At 41.1% G+C, this 19525-nt stretch overlaps 1 protein-coding gene across 4 annotated transcripts in view; it reads left to right on the top strand.

The window, feature by feature from the left end:
• Positions 1-404: 404 nt before the first annotated feature.
• Positions 405-19525, top strand: part of STS (steroid sulfatase) — a 496435-nt gene continuing 477314 nt past the window's right edge. For 3 of the 4 annotated variants that reach the window (XM_073616374.1, XM_073616371.1, XM_073616372.1), the window contains exon 1: positions 406-624. The gene's annotated coding sequence lies outside the window, so the exon portion shown is untranslated. Of the gene's footprint in view, positions 625-19525 lie in introns of all 4 variants that reach the window. The other variant, XM_073616370.1, reaches the window with a different exon arrangement.

Here is a 19525-nt window from a genome sequence, read left to right as displayed (position 1 = left end):
CATTTGTTCATTACAAGTCTCGTATATTTGAAGTATATTTGACCTCTTGTTGTTTGTTTGCATATTTGGTATTTTTTTTATATATCATCATGCTCTGTATTTCATTTTTTACCTATACAATAAACTTTATTGTGTAAAAACAAACTGCAAAAAAAAAGAAATATTAGGCAGGAAAAAGGACTTTGAAAAATTGAGTATAGTTCTGATTCTGTACATTTCTTAATGAGCAAACAAGGTGTCATTGCATATGATTGCGTATGATTTTCAAACAATGCTGGCATCCAAAGTTAAATATTTCTAGATAAAAATGATTCCAAGAATGAAGATTTAGGAATGTTTAACTGTGACCTATTTTTTTTCTTTCTGTTTCCCTGCAAGATTGCACCAATCACAGCTGTTGTATCAATAACAGAAGGCAGGAAGCAGTCACAGATTAGCTGCATGTTGTTTAAGTCTCACGTTTCCAACATTTTTCTTCCTGCACTGAGCGAACGACCATAAACAGTGTGAGGAATCAATAAGAGCAGGAAAAAAAAGCAGACGTGTTTTTGAGAATAACTGACACAGTCTTGCAGCATTTTTGAAGCTGTGTTGAAAACTATCCTTTAAATGAAAGAGTAGCTGGTAAGTGACTTGGGTAATGCTATCTGATAGAGGGGTGTGTTTATGACACACTGAGTAGAAGCCTTGCTGTCAAGTTCAGGTGGCCATATTATTGTTATCTGCCTGGGCTTTCTTTGCTCTGAGAATTACAGTAATGTGAAATGCTTTGTACATTGTTATTTGGAAGGCATATATTTTATGTCATCCGGTTTAGCATTGCTTTGTATGTTCCTTGTGTTGCACGGAAGAAAAGACTACTTAAGCAGTGAGATAAAATTGTGTGCTCCTATGATTTACTTTTACATATTTTTTAACCAAGAAAAAATACTTTGATATTTTGGTTCGAAAGAGGTCTGTTATTTAACAAATTCTAAAGGAAAAAAAAAACAACTGGCTACTAGCTAATTAGCTGCTCCCATTCTTTTTGTTCTTAGGCTTTGTTCACACAAAGTGCGATGATTGGCATTTTTGTGCACTGCATAAACACCAGTCAGGGCTACAACTGTTTTCTATGTTCTCCATTCACACTGCAACACAGCCTACAGGTGAAGTGCAGTGAGCTGCAGTAAAATGCAGCCATGTAGCATTTTACCGCAGTGTTTGGGTAGGCACTGCATGTCACTGCTAGAGTTGGGCCCCTCTGTTCGGTTTGCACCAGAGCTCCCAAACATGTAAAAAGTTTGAACCTGAGCCGCAAAATCTATTAAAGTCTATGGGACCCGAACCTGAAAAATCAAAAGTGCCCATTTGAATGCTTACATGCAAGTTATTGCCATAAAAAGGATACGGGGGCCGGGGGGCCGGGGGCCCGGGTACTGCCCCGGGGGACATGTATCAATGCAAATTTTTTTTTCTAAAAAGATAATTTTTACAGGAGCAGTGATTTTAATGATGCTTAAAGCATCAACAATAAAAATGAAAAATGCTTTTAAATATAGTGCCTGGGGTCCCCTTAGTTTGCTTTTAAAGTGGCGCATCTGTACCATGTATAGAACCTACTGCAGCAAAACTGATATTTATAAAGAAAAAAATGACATTTAAATTGTCGGCAATACAATACCATTGCCAGCAATACAAAAATGTTAAAATAAATGGCGTGGAGGTCTCCCCCCCAATCCATACCAGGCCCTTTGGGTCTGGTATGGATTTTCAGGGGAACCCCATGCCAAAATAAAAGAATCCATACCAGATCCTTATCCGAGCATGCAGCCTGGCAGGTCAGTAAAGGGGGAGGGGACAAGCGATCGCTTCCCCCTCCTGAACCACACAAAGCCACATGCCTCAACATGGAGGGGTGCTTTGGGAAAGGGGGGCTCTGCCCCCACCCCAAAGCCCCTTGTTGATGGGGACAAGGGCCTCTTCCCGACAACCCTGGGTGAGGGTCTGTGGGCAGGGGGCTAATCGGAGTCTGGAAGCCTGCTTTAACAAGGGGGGGCCCCAGATCCCACCCCCCTATGTGAATGAGTATGGTATACATTGTAAAACTACTCATTTACCAAGAAAAGTGTCAAAAATAAATGGAGGCAGTTTTTCACAATTCCTTTCTTAAAAAAAATAAAAAACAATGTTCCTTGATGTAGATCCATCACCGCTGGACCCTGGAAAAAAAAACAAGGGTTAACCGCCGAATGCCTGCTCTGCCAGTAATTAGGTAAGGGGTGGGACCAACTGGTGATGTCACATGGTGGCACCGCCCCCTTGTGATGTCACCAACCAGTGCATGCTGGGTCAGTGGTTGCGGAGCTTTTTTTATTTTTTTGAGTGGCAGGCATCGTGATTGACAATGGATATACAATGGGGGACATTGTTTTTTTTATTTTTGTCTAAAGGAATTGTCAAAAACTGTCTCCTGTCTTTATTTATTTTCAACACTTTTTTTGTGTACCCCATACTCATTCACATGGAGGGTCTTGTTAAAAGGGGCTTCCAGATTCCGATGAGCCTCCTGCCCTGCAGACCCCCACAACCAGCTCCTAGGGTTCTCATGAGGAGCCCCTTGTCCCCAAAGCACCCCTCACCCCTTACTGTCCTGCTAGGCTGCATGCTTGGATAAGGGCCTGGTATGGATTGGGGGGTCCCCACATAGTTTTCTATAACTTTTTTCCATTGCTGGCAATGTTTTTTTTTCATTCAGCCGTCAGCGCGAGGAAGTCCGTTGACAGCTGATGACTCATCCATTGTTAAGGATGCAGTGGCCCGTTCCTTAACCACATGCCGACCAGCTGCCACAGTTTTACTGTGGCAGAATGGCACGGCTGGGCGAAACGACATTACCTTACGTCGCTATGCCCTGTGGCCACTAGGGGCGCCCGTTGCTCACCCCCGGAGCCGATGCAAGTGCCCGGCAGTCGCGATGACCACCGGGCTCCCAAGATTACTCGTGACACGGTGAGGACTGAGATCTGTGTGTGTAAACACACAGATCCCGGTTCTCTGAGGGGAGAAGAGACTGATCGTGTGTTCATACAAGGTATGAACACCGATCTATCTCTTTCCCTAGCAAGTCCCAACCCCCTTCAGCTAGAACACAGAAAGGGAACACAGTTAACCCCTTGATCGCCCCCTAGTGTTAACCCCTTTACTGCCAGTGACATTTTTACAGTAATCAGTGCATTTTTATAGCACTGATCACTGTATAAATGCCAATGGTCCCAAAATTGTGTCAAAAGTGTCCGATGTGTCTGCCATAATGTTGCAGTCATGATAAAAATCGCAGATCACCGCCATTACTAGTAAAAAAATAATAAAAATGCTATAAATCTATCCCCTATTTTGTAGACGCTATAACTTTTGCGTAAACCAATCAATATATGCTTATTGTGATTTTTATTACCAAACATATGTAGAAGAATACATATCGGCCTAAACTGAGAAAAAAAATAGCTTTTTAAAAAAATGTGGATATTATAGCGCAAAAAAAAAACGCAGAGATGATCAAATACCACGAAAAAGCTCTATTTGTGGGGTGCAGCGCCACACAACCGTGCAATTGTCAGTTAAAGCAACGCAGTGCCGAATTGCAAAAAATTGACTTGTCATTCAGCAGCTAAATCTTCCGGGGTTAAAGCGGAAAAACAACCAGCTATGCAGGCAGTTCATTGTGGGGTGCTTAGTGGGTGAACACCCTGCCGAGCGCTCCGCAAATTTGGGTGTTTGCCAACTGGGTGAACAGGTGATGTTCGGCCGAAATGTTCTCAGCTCAAAATGTTCGCCCAGCTCTACAGCTGATTATCATTTACTAGTTGACACATTGGAGATTTAGTAGATTTTAAAATCTTTTGATCTTCTATTCTATTTGAAAATATTACATTTTTTTTTTTTTTTTTTTAGAGTATGCACTTATCTGCAGTTTTGATTGTAAGGTGCAGGAGATGGACATTTTATAGTTAAAGCACGTCTGTTATCCCCTCACTTGTATATGGAATGAGTGGCTTACAACTAGATCAACTAGGTCTATTCTAAATCTATTTAATCTTGGATCATACTGACAGGCACCTAAACTCCTGCCCTAGAAACACATCAGCTTGTTTGCTTGTTATGTAGTTACTTGTGATGTTCAGGTCCATATAAAGCATTTGTATCTTGCATCCAGTGACAGTTACCAGGGTCTGTGTATCCCTTAATGTCTATAGCCATACTTCTATTGTGTGTGTTTTTGAAACGTTCCTATTTTTAATAAACATTTGTAAAGGTAACACATTTGGCTTTGCACCCTCTTTTTATTTTTTGGTTGATGAAGGCTTTTAGTCGTAGCCCACCTGAATACTCTAGTGCCACACTCCACCCAATCCTTCATAGCTAGCATCAACATGGCACACATAAAGTTTCTTGGCATCACCATATGGTAAGACTGGTGCTTCTGTCAGCTTCTTCTGTTGAGTGAGAGCCTCTTCTCATGAAGAAATCCAGTAGTGCCCCAAATGACTTTTGGGAGTCCTCTTTTGACTCCCTCATCTGCACACATCAGTCTTTAACAGGTCATAAAGAGCTTTGGCCACTTTTGAATACCCTTCTAGAAATCTGCTGTAGTATCCACAAAATCCAAAGAAGGAACGTTACTCTATAATATTCTGAGGCTGATGCCAGTTCACCACTGCTTCAACTTTGGCTGGATTAGTGGCCACTCCTTCAACAAATGATGTGACCTGCATAGGTGACTGATAACCTGTAGAATTTGCACTTCTGCTGACAATATACTTTCCTCTTCTTTTAAGTGATGTAATACTCACATGAGTTGTTTTTCATGCTCTTCTACTGTAGCCCCAACATAATATTGCAGTGTGATATGCTAAACATGACAACAGTAACCATAAGGGTCCATGCACACTAGGAGCAGAAAAAAATTCCAGAACCTCTGGCAAAAAGGTGCCAGAAAAAAAGTAGTATCTTGGATTGCACAAGAGTTTAGGAGAGTTTGTGGGTATTTGCTTTTATGAGCATTTTTTTCAAAATCATTACCCTCTGCTCATTTTTCACTATGATCAATGTACACTTATAAATGCCTAAAATCTACTATTGCATCTAGGAATGGGTTTCTTCCTTCAGGAACAGGTTGTGTATGCTGCTCTAGATTAAACTGCTCCTTCATACTACTGATAATCCCCCCTTGATCTTAGCCGTGCCTCCAAATATAGCCCTCTATTGCCGAAATGGTGTGTGTGTGTGTGTGTGTGTGTGTGTGTGTGTGTGTGTGTGTGTGTGTGTGTGTGGGGGGGGGGGGGGTGTAGTTAGTGATGTGTAGTGTAGTGATGACCCTCCCTAAACAGGATATTGCGCTAAACCTGTAGGTAAATAAGAGAACCAGAATCTTCACTAAGTAGATGATTAGGTTTGATAATAAAGTTGGCAGTACCTCCACCCAGAGCCTTTGTGAACAGTGGCGATTCCCTTCCTGGGAAATTACCCAGTAATTTATCAAAGTAATTGGGAGCAGAGGAACTACTGCAACTAGCATATAATATTAACCATAAGTATATAGATGCACACCAGTATGAAAATAATACAAGATTTATATAAGAAAGAATAATAATAGCACATACATCAAATGCGCAAACAGGTATTATCAGCAAAGGGCCCAACAAAAGTCCTGGTAGAATTGTGCACATATACCCGGATATATACAGGCATTAATAAAGACATCTCCAGATGCATTTTGCAGCAATGTTTAGTTGCAGGGGCCCCGAAGATGATCGCTATGCAACATCTATCATTGTGTTGGGGACCTGAAGACAAAATCAGTGGTGACAAGGAGATCCACCTACTGTGGTCTAACCAACCTGGAATGCAGCTTCTCAACAGCAGAAACTGTGGTGTGGCACTAGAACTCAAGAGTCACCTATTTACTCTCCCTCTTAGTCCCTAGTAGTTTCTAATTTGTCATGCAACCAGTTTTTTAACTAGGAAAAGTGGCCATTGGATGCCTAACTTGGCTATATCTTATGCTGGCTATTGAACCCTAATCTAAAACTAAATATAGAATCACCAGACCAAAAGGGACAGGGTTAACAAAAACAAAAACAGCTGTATATAAACTATATTGCAATAAACACATTCACCTACCAATATTATGGAAGGTGACCACAACACACATAAAGTAGCACAGATCTAGCTATCTGGCAGTGTGCATGTGAGATAAAAACAACAAGACAGAGAAGAAGACAGAAGCTATGGGGAGCTGCAGGTAAATTATTAAAATGGAACCACCTGCCTAATGATTCCTTCTGGTCTAGGTTTAGCAGCAGCTTTTCCATGAACAGGACATGTCTCAGACTTTCTCTCTCCACTTCCACCCTCTGGGGTTTCAAAGCAAACCTCCCAGAGACAGGACATGCTAATGCATAGCATTGTGATATTAGCAACTAACAGTAGGGCAGCAGATCCCTACATGAGTAGTAAACGTTACCTTTTACTTTTCGGATGTCATCAGCTGTTCAATTCTTAGTTTCTCCATTATGGCAGGCAAAGGATGAGTTTTTCAAACCCTCTTAAGCTGATCATAGAATAATCATTGTTTTTCATTCAATCAGCAGGTTGACCAAAAAAAATTACCTGAGACATCGAGTGTGTGAATGAGAGAATCACTCACGCTGTGCTTTTGTGTTCTGAATGTGGGGAGCCTTCCCCGCCGTCAGCACACACTGATCAGTTCAGTGTCACTGAACGTTTGTGAAAAACATGACAGGCTGGTTGTACAGAAGTTTTTTATAACCAGCCTGCCCAAACATTGATCAAAATTCAGACCGTTTAGAAGTATACTCCAAGCTGAAGGAATGGAAACAAATCCCACCTTTTAAAGAATCACAAAGGGCTACAGCAGGGGTGCCCGCTAGGGATGGGCCAAACGCACCCTTGTTCGGTTCGCACCAGAGCTTCCAAACACTGGGAAAGTTCGGACCCGAATAACAAATCCAATTAAAGTCAATGGGACCCGAACGTCAAAAATCAAAAGTCCCCATTTTGAAGGCTTATATGCAAGTAATTGGGCATACAATGGTTATAGGGGTTTGGGTCCTGTATCAATAAAAAAAAAAAAGTTTGTGAAAAACATCATTTTTAAATTAGCAGTGATTTTTTTATTTTTAATGTGAAAGCCTGAAAATTAAAAATTCCTTCCAATATAGTGCCTGTGGCGTCCCCTTAGTCTACCTATAAAGTAACAGATCTGTAACATGTCTAGAATCTGCTGCAGCAATGATTGCATTTATAAAGCCAAAAAAAAATGACATTTTTCCTGCAAGCTACCTTTATTTTGCTCAGCAACAGCTGGGGAGCCAGTGTGTATGATGAGGCCACAATGTAGTGCACTGGTAACAAGATTAGAGATTTTTCGGATACATTCTGGTGTCACTTTGACTTTGTATAGAAGTAACGGGTGCAGAAAAATTGGTCTTTGGGTGTCAGTGGTACCTTTCCACCGTAACCCTATAGAGGTACTCTTGATGAAAGCAAGAATTGGCCTTGCTGTTAAAAATTGCAATGATATGCACCTGTCTTTGGGTGTTGAAGGTGCCTTCCCTCTGTAACCCTATATAGGTGCTCTTGATGAAGGCAAAAAAAATTGCAATGATATGCACCTGTCAAACAGGTACTGAAAAATTAGTCTTTGGGTGTTTATTGTGCCCATGAAACCTATACCAAAAACATTCTTCCAGATGAAATGATTGAACACCCTCAAAGCTAGGCAGCCTCGAGGTCCTGCAGAGATTCCACTTCCCAAAAAGACTTAATCAGTGACATCGGCATCAGGGGCTTCATAGCTGGTAATCCAGGACTGATTCATTTTTATAAAAGTCAAGCAGTCCACGGAGTCTGTGGACAGACGTGTTCTATGATCAGTAACTAAACCTTCTGCAGCACTGAATGCCTGTTCTGAAAGCACGCTGGATGCAGGGCAGCCCAACAACTCAATAGCATACTGGGCAAGTTCTGGCCTGTGGTCTATTCTCATGACCCAGTAAGTCAGTGGAAAGCTCTCCATCTCTGTTTTGGCCCCGAGGTAATCGTCTACCATGTGATGCAGACGATGCTGATGGGATGTGAAAGCTGATAGCCCTGGGTGGCGAGGACTTAAAAAATTCCGAAATGCCTCACTTAGGCAGACGCCTTCTCCAACGCTTCTCTCTTGACCAACAGAAGACTCAAAACAACGTTTTCCACGACACTGTAACCTACTGGAGTCAGGAAAAATGTTCAATAAAATCCTCTTTAAGGTGCCCTCAAGAGATTTTATCTTCTGCACTCTCTATGGGGACGGGATGAATTCTGAGACCTTCCCCTTATAACAGTGGTCAAGGAGGGTTGCCAACCAGTAATCATTACATGCGGTACTACACATGTCACATACCTATTGGAATGTGAATGTGGTCTCCAATATGTGGGTCGAACCACCAGGGAACTCAAAGAGATTGCGAGAACACATTAATAACATCAAAAAGGGCTTTCGTAAACACAGTTTATCATACCATTTGAGAAGATTCCATAATAGAGACCCGTCCAAATGAATTTTATGTGGCATTGACAGAGCGGAGAGACACTGGAGGGGCACTAATTAAGTTTAATAAAACAGGCTATTTTTTTAAAATGAAATTCAATGGATATACCAATTACAATCATTAACACCAAAAGGGTTAAATGTGGACTTAGAGATTAATTGTTTTATAAATATTTGTTAATTTTAATTTTAAAATTTTTCCCAGTTCTATCTACATATTAATTTCTTTATTGCATATTGTATTTTTTTTTATTGTATGTCGTATTTTCATGTTTTAATTTTTTATTTGTATGATTGTATAATTTTATTTAATTTGTACAAAAACTTTAATAATCATCATTAGAAATAATGTACAGCTACCTGTATTTGTTAATTAGGAACCATCATGTAAAATGGGTTAGAACACCCAGTTACTAGATGGTCCCAATATTGGAATTCCCATACCACAGATGGAACACTATATGAATATTTCATGCATTTTGCTGAGTTTAACATCATATTTGGGTGGTCTTCGCTTCCTGTGTGTATATATAGCACACATAATAATGTCAATAGAGGGTATAATGTCTCATTTGAGAGTTAAGATGGTGTTTTGAACACTTCCTGTGGATACAGGAAGTGATTTCATGTTGACTTCCTATGTGGGGAGATGGTGATTGCATCACTACCGGGTTCTGGCGGTGACGCCATTTCTGGTTCCGGCGGAAATTGGAAGTAGTAGGAGGTATTGGGTCCGGCGGAAACAAGAGTAGTAGGAGGTATTGGGTGTAGTGGGCAGGACTTAACGTATAAAAGACAGCCAGTCACGGGCCCCAGGAGCTTCTAATGACACCCAGTAGGAGGCATGAAATGTGTCAAGCTTAGGAGACCTAGTGACGATTGTTTGTATGCCAAGGCGCCGCTTCTCTGCACGTTTAAAAGTCTTTGATGTAAGTGTAATATTTTGGGATTTTATCAATAAACTGCGAAGTATTACTCTACATACACTATTTTCCCTTTACTGCCATACACTTAAAATGGATGTCCGATTACCATGAAAGCTGGGAAGAATCTAGGACATCTAGATGTTTTTTAAACACACCGGTGGAATATAGGAGTTGTCCCTATGCAATGCCATCACACCTCAACTCTACCAGTGACGGGAGATACTATTCTGGATATACTTACAGGCGTATTTAAAGTTTCTTTCTGGTGAGTGGAGACCCAGGAGGGGATCATGGAAAATCAGTTAGGTGTCCAATCTGTCCACCGCAATGTCGCAGTCCTGCTAAAAATCGCAGATCACCTCCATTACTTGTAAACCAAAATAATAAAAATTCCATAAATCTATTCCCCAATTTGTAGATGCTATAACTTTTGCGCAAACCAATCAATATACGCTTATTGTAATTTTTTTTTTTTTTTACCAAAAATATGTAGAAGAATATATATCGGCCTAAACTGGGGAAGAAATTTGTTTTTTATATATTTTTGGGGATATTTATTATAGCAAAAAGTTAAAAATATTGCTTTTTTTTTTTTTTCAAAATTGTTGCTTTTTTTTTGTTTAGCGCAAAAATAAAAACCCGCAGAAGTGATAAAATACCACCAAAACAAAAGCTCTTTGTGGGAAAAAACCCCATAAATTTTGTTTGTGTACAGTGTCGCACGACCGCGCAATTGTCAGTTAAATCGACATAATGCCGTATTGCAAAAAATAGAATGGTCATTATGGGGGTAAATCCTTCCGGGGCTGAAGTGGTTAAACAGAATATAGTTTTGATGAGTTCTTGAGATTACATTAAAAAGCCCCTCTATACATCTTGCTAACTGACAGTTATCTAAAGCCTCGTACACACGATCGGATTTTCCGCAGATAAAACGTCAGACTTTTGTCCGAAGGGCGTTGGTCAAGAACTTGTCTTGCATACAAACGGCAAGTAATTGTCGGCCAACAAACACGAACACAGTGACGTATTATATGTACTACGAGACTACAAAGAGGAAGTTCAATTGTCATGCGCCACCCTTTGGGCTCCTTCTGCTAATTTCGTGTAAGTAGAAGTTTGGTGAATGTTGATTTGCGCTTTTCATTTTGTGCTTTTCAGTTCATTTCTAAATGGCCGTTCGTCAACCAGCCATGTTGCAGAAGCGGAGGAGATAACGTGTTATTTATTATTGGCCTTGGAGTTATTGCTTTAACCCAAGTCCAATCCAGGAACAGGAGGAGGAGGATTTCTTGGACCAAAAATTGGTTGCTTTATTAATCGTGACCAATTATGTCATATGCCTTTGCTGCAGGAGCTCCAGGAGAATAATCCGGATGATTTTCCGGAATTATCTCTGGATGACGTAACCCTGCTTTCACCAACTCTTGGCATTGTTGACCCCCTATATTAAGAACAGGACACATGCATGAGGTTTTTATTTTATTTTTTGGTTGAATAATGATTTAATTTTTATTGTATATTTTCTATATTTTTGGATGCATAGAATGCACTTTTTGTTTAAGTTCTATTGGCAGATAGCATGTGTAATTTTATTTGTTTTATTTTTTTATGCACAATAAAAAAATTGTGTGGAATAATACTTGGCTATGTGTTTTACTTCAAATGACAGTTTGGGAGTAGGCAGTTACATTTAAAAAAATACACCGTAAAATTAACAAGGGACACCAACATAGTTGTATCTTTGATATAAAAAACTACGGGATAATGGTGTTGTGATAACTTGACCAAAAAGATAAAAAAACATAATATTATTCTTGATATCACTAGAGAAAAAAGCCTTTTTAAATATGTTTGGCAGAACTCTGTCAGTATCACAAACAAAGCAGCTTCATTATTATCCCATTAAAGAAGAAGAGACTTGTGCGCTGCATTTCGAGATTTCATAATTTGCCACATCATGAATGTTAATTCTCCATTACGAACGTTAGTTTACAAGACCGACTGCTTCTGGCCCATCCTTTCTTCCGAGCATGCGTATTTGTACTTTGGACTTTTGTCCGACGGACTTGTGTACACACGCTCGGAAAATCCGACAACAGACCGTTGTCCACGGAAAATTTATAAACCTGCCATCCAACATTTATCCACGAAAAGTTGGCCAACAATTGTCTGATGGAGCGTACAAATGGTCGGATTTTCCACCAACATAACTGTCCTCACACAATTCCCGTCAGAAAATTTGATCATGTGTACGAGGCTTAAGGCTAGGTTCACACTATTGCAGGTGCGTTAAGGCGTGTAAATCACACGTGCGCCCACAACCACGGGCAACCAACATAAAAAATGTGCTGCTTTTAAGCAGATGCACGGGGCCACCATTAACCCTTAGTGGCACTCCCATGCACTGGAAAACACTGCACCATGCAATTTCCCTGCAGCGGCATTTTTTAAAAGGTGCACCTTTTCCCAGCATTTCGGCACCCCATTCCTATCAAACCAGTGCAAACACGGCCACAGGTAAAAGCGCAGAAGTGAACCTAGCCTTACTACAAATAGGCATTATGTCAGTCTTGTTTATTTCATGGCTCAGACTTACTCAGCAATTACATGGTTACCCCATGCATAGTTATAGTAATATAATGGATGGTAGGAGCTTTGCCATTCTGGGTGGACGTCATATGATGTCCTGCCAGGATCATGCCTCATGCTCGCCCTATGGGCCAGACTGTGGCGTGATCTATCATCCACTGTGTCCACAGGCCGCTGCCGGTACCATGTGATTGCCAATCGTTGCAGACAATTGTACACAATGGATGGCTTCAATTCATTGTGTACTATTGTGGTGATTTATGTGATTGGTCACAGTGATCACATGGTACAGACAGGGCCAATCACAGCCCATGTGATTAGTTGTGGCCAATCACAACTAATCACAATAGTATACAAAGAATGGATTTAATTCAGAAAAAATGATTGTTTATAACAATGATATTAAAAAATAAATCCTGATCACCTCCCCAGATCACTGCCACACCAGTTATATGATGATGCTGGACTGCACTGGTGACAGTATATTAAAGTGAAAAAAAATATTTTTTTATATTTCTTTTTCCAAAAAACTGTGACAAAAAATACAACTTAATAAAACTTGCCATGCCTCTTACTAATTTCCTTGGACTGTCTACTTTCCAAAAAACGATCAATTGGGGGGTATTAGTACTATCCTGGCATTTTTGGGCCTCAAGAAATAGACTGTCAGTACATCAGGATTGGTCGATTTTTCAAATATACAGTATATTCCATAGTTTGTGTACCCTATAACTTTCACACAAAACAATTAATATACACCAATTTGTGTAATTTTCACCAAAGAAATGTAGCAGTGTACATCTGAGCCACCATTTATGGAGAAAGATTATTTATTTGCAAAATTTTATAAGAGAAATTATGAAAAATGTGTTTTGTTTTTTTCAAAATGTTCAGCCTTTTTTTTTTTTTTTAGTAAAAAATGAAAAAACCCAATAGTGAGTAAATATCTTCAAAAGAAAGCTGTCTTCGTGTGAAAAAAATGTTAAAAATGTTATTTGGGTACAATGTTGCATGACCGCACAATTGTCATTCAAAGTGTGACAGAGCTAAAGAGCTAAAAAATGGCCTGGGCTGGAAGTGTCTAGTACTGTTATGGTTAGATAGAATAATGAATTAGCGCCTTTTTTAAGCTGCATCCAACCAAGTACTCTATAACTAGGCATATTTTATTAAGTGTTAACAGATATAAATGTATCATTAGCCAATGGCTGTCAGACGACTGGGTTTTATTATTTCAATACTCAGCCCACTCCCAGCCGACACAAACAAGGGAAACTCATACTGGTGCATCCACATAACTTCTTATTTAATTTAGCCTTTTTTTGGAGATCCAAACATATTTGTAGAGACTTGAAAGGGAAACTATAGTCAGGAAACAAGCATTAGTAAGCATAACATTTTATTAGGCTATACGTTTTATATGAGCCCTGAAGTAGCTGTATTGACAGATGCATATCAGCTCTCAGCAGCTGTGCACCAATTTTCTTTTGCTTTTGTCAGCTTTTCATGTTATTTCACGGATCACGGATGGTGGCGACACGCTGAGGTTGCTTTGCAAAATCTTTGATGGCCAAGCTTGAGACAAAACCTTAATCTGCCCTTGTTTATGATAGACAGGCACTGCTGGTTACCCATTATTCCTGTAATATGGAGAGAACATACATTATGTGCACATGATGCTGCATGCTTATTGGTAATAATAATGATAATAATAATAATAAATTAGTGATTAAAAGGATGGACTGCAGCGTGTAAAGCATACTGTAGCAAAAAATATGCGTGTCCGGCAAAAACTTGGCAAGACCTTATACGTGTGATTAACCACTTGCTTAATGGGTACTTATACTCCTTCCTGACCAGGCCAATTTCCAGCTCTCCGCAATGTCACACTTTGAATGACAATTGTGCAGTTATGTTACACTGTACCCAAATTACATTTTTATAATTCTGTTCATTTTGTAGAGCTTTCTTTTGGTGGTAATTAATCATCACTGCTTTTTTTATTCTTTGCTAAACAAACAAAAAAAAACACAAAAATTATGAAAAAACAAACAAAACGTTTTTCATATTTTGTTTGCAAACAGGTAATTTTTCTCCTTCACTGATGGGCACTGATAGGCTGCACGGATGGGTACTGATGATGCGGCACTGATAGGTGGCAGTGATGGGCACTGATGAGGTGGCACTGGTGGGCACTGATCAGGAGGCACTGATGAGGCTGCACTGATGGGTGGCACTGATAGGTGGCACTGATCAGGAGGCACTGATTGGCAGCACTGGTCGGCATTTAAGGGACCAATGTCCCTCTAACAGAAGCTGGTTACCGGCTTTATTCTGTTCTTCGCGCTGACAGCGTGAAGAAAAACAAAAGCCAGTAACCGGCTTCTGTTTACTTCCGTGATCAGCTGTCATTGACTAAGAGCTAATCGTGTGATAAAGAGCCCCCTGTGATTGTCCCTTTACACTGCTCTGTGATCAGCCGAGTCTGAAGGACTCAGCAATCACAGAGCGTGTGGGTGGCACAAGAATGGGAGGACATACATGGACGCCCTCCTGGCATTTGAGGTCCATGCTGTAGCCATCTTTTGGCTATAGCACGGACGTCAAGTGGTTAAACATACACCTGAAGTAGCTTTGATAAGAATCCCACCTGGTACTGGATGATTTACCATAGTAAGGGCAGAAAAACAGCCAAGGGGCACCCCCACCTCTTACTTTGCCTCTTGCATCCTCTTTAGGGAAGAATCGTGATACATTTGGTTATCAAGATAAGGTCCCAGGAGATACACCTTTTATATGTGTGTCATTGCATTTATGTTGTGTTGTCTTTGCAAAGTTAGTTTATTGAATGAATACTGTCTTGGCTTTGTATGAAGATGTATTGTGTTTTGTAACTCTAAAATGCTAAAATAAATAGAATATAAACATAGAAAAACAGCCCTGAAGGTATTGACCATTTTAAAAATAGTTTATGTCTTTGTTTAGCTACCTAAAACTTTTAGTCTGTGCAGTTAATTTAAAGTGTGCAGAGTAAAAGCTCTTGCACAGAATACAGTGCTAAAAAACAATAAGGCTGAATTCACACTGGAACTGGAGTGCTTTATCTCTCTGGCAGCTGTCCATTCCAACTGCGCTAGGGAGCGGTGTGCCTCATAATTCACTTCATATCACACAGGTCCCTTTTCTTTGTACAAACGTATTTTGAAATGTACAAAAGTATACTTCATTCATGTTGTGATGCACTGCTGTACAATGCCATACAGTTCTGTATAGTGTGCTGTGCTAAAATGCAGCATTCTGCATTTTTGCACAGCATGCTATACAGCTCTGGGCTGCATTGTAGTGTGAATGGGACATACAGAAAGCAATTGTTTTTTGTGTGTCCTTGCAGTGCAGTGAAATGCTTGACACTGCACTAAAGCCTCGTACACACGCTTAGATTTTCGGACGACCAAATGTCTGTTTTTTGTGGCATGCTAGTCTCATGTTGAAAGTGAAGAGGTTACTCACAACACAAACCTTTTCGTACGACAGAATACAACGTCAGAAGCCACGTAATGTGTTGAATAGTTTTGTAGGTATTCTTTAGTTTCTGAGCATGTGTAGTCTTGCTCTTACAGCTGCTCAGTGTCCTCTCCTTACACACAATCTAGTTTGCATTTCATTCTAGTAACAAAGCCATCTACACAACCCAATTCTTTGAAGCCAAGTATAGGGCGTCAAAATGGTGGCCAAATGCATATGGCCTAAACAATGGTATTTTATAGTCTGAAATAAAAATGTTTGATCCGAACGAATAATGTGCCCATGAACATGAAAGTTGCCATTTTAAACTGTACAACAGTTCCTAAAAGCACATGGAGCAGCATGAACGTAATAAACACAAAAAGAATAGGAACACAGCACAACTACTTACTTTTTTTGCAGCACTCTCCGGATCTTTCTGTACTGCTCATGTTCTCGTAATTTCAGGTCCGACCACCGCTTCCTGAGCTGATCTTTCGATCGTCGTACCCCGAATTTCCGGTGCAGACTCCTGACCACTTTCGCCATGATCTTGGCCTTTCGGATATTGGGGTTGGGGTAAGGCCCATACTTTCCATCATAGTCGGCCTTCTTCAGGATGTCCACCATCTCCAACATCTCCCCAAAGGACATATTTGAGTCCTTTAATCTCCTTCTGGATCGGGACGTTTCAGGCTCCGGCCTTTCCTCCTCCTCCTCATTGCTACAATTAGCACGATCCTGCTGTCTATCCGCCATGTGCTCTTCCCCCACTGCGCCGAACGAAAAGGGGCGGGGAATAGACTAGAAAGAACGTCAGGGGCGGGCGGAGTTATACGCATGCGCAGTGTGTATAAATCGTAACACGCGCGCGTATTACGTACGATCTGTGAGCGGAGGAAGGAGCATCGGAGACGCCGATCGTGATAACGAAGGCAGGATCTAAACTTGGGCCTATACTGCTTCGAAATGGAAGCCTATATTGTAACAAGATTAGGGGAGTTTGGCCTGACATTAGGGTTTGTCTTGTGTTGTGTCTTGCAGAGAAAATGGATGGGTTCAACCACCACAATTTCCTGCCCCTGTTCATAGACAAGTACAGGGAGCTGCCCTGTCTGTGGCAAGTGAGACACCCCCACTATAATCACAAACAGAAGAGGCAGGCAGCGCTGGAGAAACTGCTGGAGTTGGTGAAGCCGGTGGTCCCCACAGCAACCATCCCTTATTTAAAAGCCAAAATTGGTGGCCTGAGGAGCACGTATCTTAGGGAGCGCAAGAAGGTCACGGATTCCCAGAGATCCAGAGCTGCAGCAGATGACGTTTATGTCCCCAGGCTGTGGTACTATGAGAGACTGCGATTTCTGTCAGACCACACTGAAGTCAGGGAATCCCTCTCCACTCTTCCTTCCATGCTTCCTTCCATACCAGCTGAGGCTTCTGATGTCCAACCTGGGCCTTCCAGCTAGGAAGAAGTGGAGGAGCCCAGCTGGAGTCAGGTATAGCATTCTTCGACAGATTTCTGGGCAATAAATAAATGATGTTTACTAGATGTTATTATTGATCATTAATTGCTGATTAAAAAAAGTGTTTTACATATCAATAGACAGTAGTGGGCACCCAAAATTGGGACAAGAATGCAAAATGCTGGGCTCAGAATGATAGTCTGTTATATTTGTTAACATTCAATTTGCAGCAGTCAGGAGGTGAAAATTGTGTGTGATTGATGTAAAAAATACTAAAACTATGTCCCTTTTTCATATACAGGAAGACCTCAGCCAGGAGGAGGTTGTGGAATGTGGCAGCCAGGAGGAGGCGGGGATTAGTGGCAGCCAGGAGGAGGCGGGGATTAGTGTCAGCCAGGAGGAGGCGGGGCTAAGTGTCAGCCAAGAGAAGCCTGGGACAAGTCGCAGCCTGACTGAGTCTCAGGTTCCTCCCCTCCGCCTGCCATACAAAAGGGCCAGGAAGGCCACTCCCAGTCCTGTGCAGGATTCAGCATACAGGCTGATCCAGGAGGCTTCTGCATCCCTCAGAGCCTTCCCCAGTCCTGCAGAGGCCTTTGCCTGCATGGCTGCCACCAAATTGCAGGGCATGCAGGAGGGCCAACGCAAGCTCTCTGAGGACCTGCTTTATAAAGTCCTACGTAAGGGGGAGAGTGGGGAACTGACACCCAAGACGGATGTCATTGAGATCGACGATCCTCCTCCTTCTCCTCCTCCTGCTGCCACAACTCCACCACCACAGCCAAAGCCTGTAAGGAAGCGTGGAAGGAAGACCAAAGAGTGATTGCCCTGGGTTCAGTCTGGTCTGACAAAAGCTGCAGTCTCTCGTATGACCACAGCCTGGGGACACAGATGTCATCTGCTGCTTTCCGGATCTCTGGGACTTCTGGACCACACTGCCCTCCCTTAGATATGGACTCCTCAGGCCACCAATTTTGCTTTTAAATAATTGATGTCTGCCCTGGGGGTCCAAGGCTTCGCCCACTTCTGCAGTTTCTCCAGCGTTGCCTCCCTCTTTGTTTTTTTATAGTTGTGACCCCTTAATAAAATTTTTTTAGGTAAATTCTACTCTCCTGTGTGTGTTTTCATCCAAAAAGGACAGTTTGTTGGTGACGATTCAGGTACATTTCTAACATAAAATGTGAAATCAACAAGGGACAACAACACGAAACAATCTCCTACAGATTAAATAGAACAACATATCAATGGTGTTGTGGGAACTTGTCACAAAAAACACACAAACATTTTCGGGAGTACAAATCAAAATCACCAAAAAAAAAAAAAAGAGAAACACAAAAAAAGATTCTACATTAAAGGCAAAAAAAAAAATTAAAATATACAAAAATATGTTGTCAGATGTGAGAAATCAAAATATATTGAGGGAATCCCGATAAATAGTAACGAAAGAAGTTTGTGAGAAGTGTGTGTGAATGTGAGCAGCAAAACTACTTAATTCTTGTCACATTATAAAGAAGAAGAGAGTGCGCTGTATTAAACCATTTTGAACATTGCAGCGTGACGAAAGTGCTGTATCCATTGCGAACGCTAAGTTTACCAGAACGAGCTGTCCCGTCTAGGAATTTCTTCTGAGCATGCGTGGCACTTTGTGCGTCGGAACAGGCCACACACGGTCGGAATTGACGCGATCGGATTTTGTTGTTGGAAAATTTTATCTCCTGCTGTCCAACTTTGTGTGTCGGAAAATCCGATGGAAAATGTCCGATGGCGCCCACACACGGTCGGAATTTCCGACAACACGCTCCGATCAGACATTGTCCATTGGAAAATCCGACCGTGTGTACGGGGCATTAGGGTTTGGCTTGAAGAAAAAGTGGTAACCCTATTCTGGAGGGAATACAGTCTAGGATCCATTTTTGCTGCAAGTTGTACATAGAGAAGTTGTTCTGAAAGTTGTTTCTGACCTCAGTTTGGGCATCCCATAACCCCTTTATCTCCATCCAGTTTATATTCCCTCAATAAAACATACACACAAGCCCAAGGACTGGTTTTCTGTCTGTGGATACAAGCTGGAAAATGTATGTTGCCTGGCTATGTAGAATTAGGGGGATCCAAAATCCAGTGGCCCTCTAGGGGGTAGTTAAGGAATTTGTCACCCAGCTTAAGACAATGTACAATACATATATAATACATATATATATATACAATAACATATACAGTACATGGTGCAGGTATATAAGGTAGAAGTAACATATACAGTATCTCACAAAAGTGAGCACACCCCTCACATTTTTGTAAATATGTTATTATATCTTTTTAATTTGGACCGGATTGGGACATTTTCACTTGGGGATGTACACACTTTTGTTGCCAGCAGTTTAGACATTAATGGCTGTTTGTTGAGTTATTTTGAGGGGACAGCAAATTTACACTGTTATACAAGCTGTACACTC

The sequence above is a fragment of the Aquarana catesbeiana genome, linkage group LG02 (genome assembly GCF_042186555.1).
Source record: "Aquarana catesbeiana isolate 2022-GZ linkage group LG02, ASM4218655v1, whole genome shotgun sequence".
Taxonomy (NCBI): domain Eukaryota; kingdom Metazoa; phylum Chordata; class Amphibia; order Anura; family Ranidae; genus Aquarana; species Aquarana catesbeiana.
The sequence above is the reverse complement of the archived record's forward strand: the minus strand, read 5'-3'. Positions and strand labels throughout refer to the sequence as shown.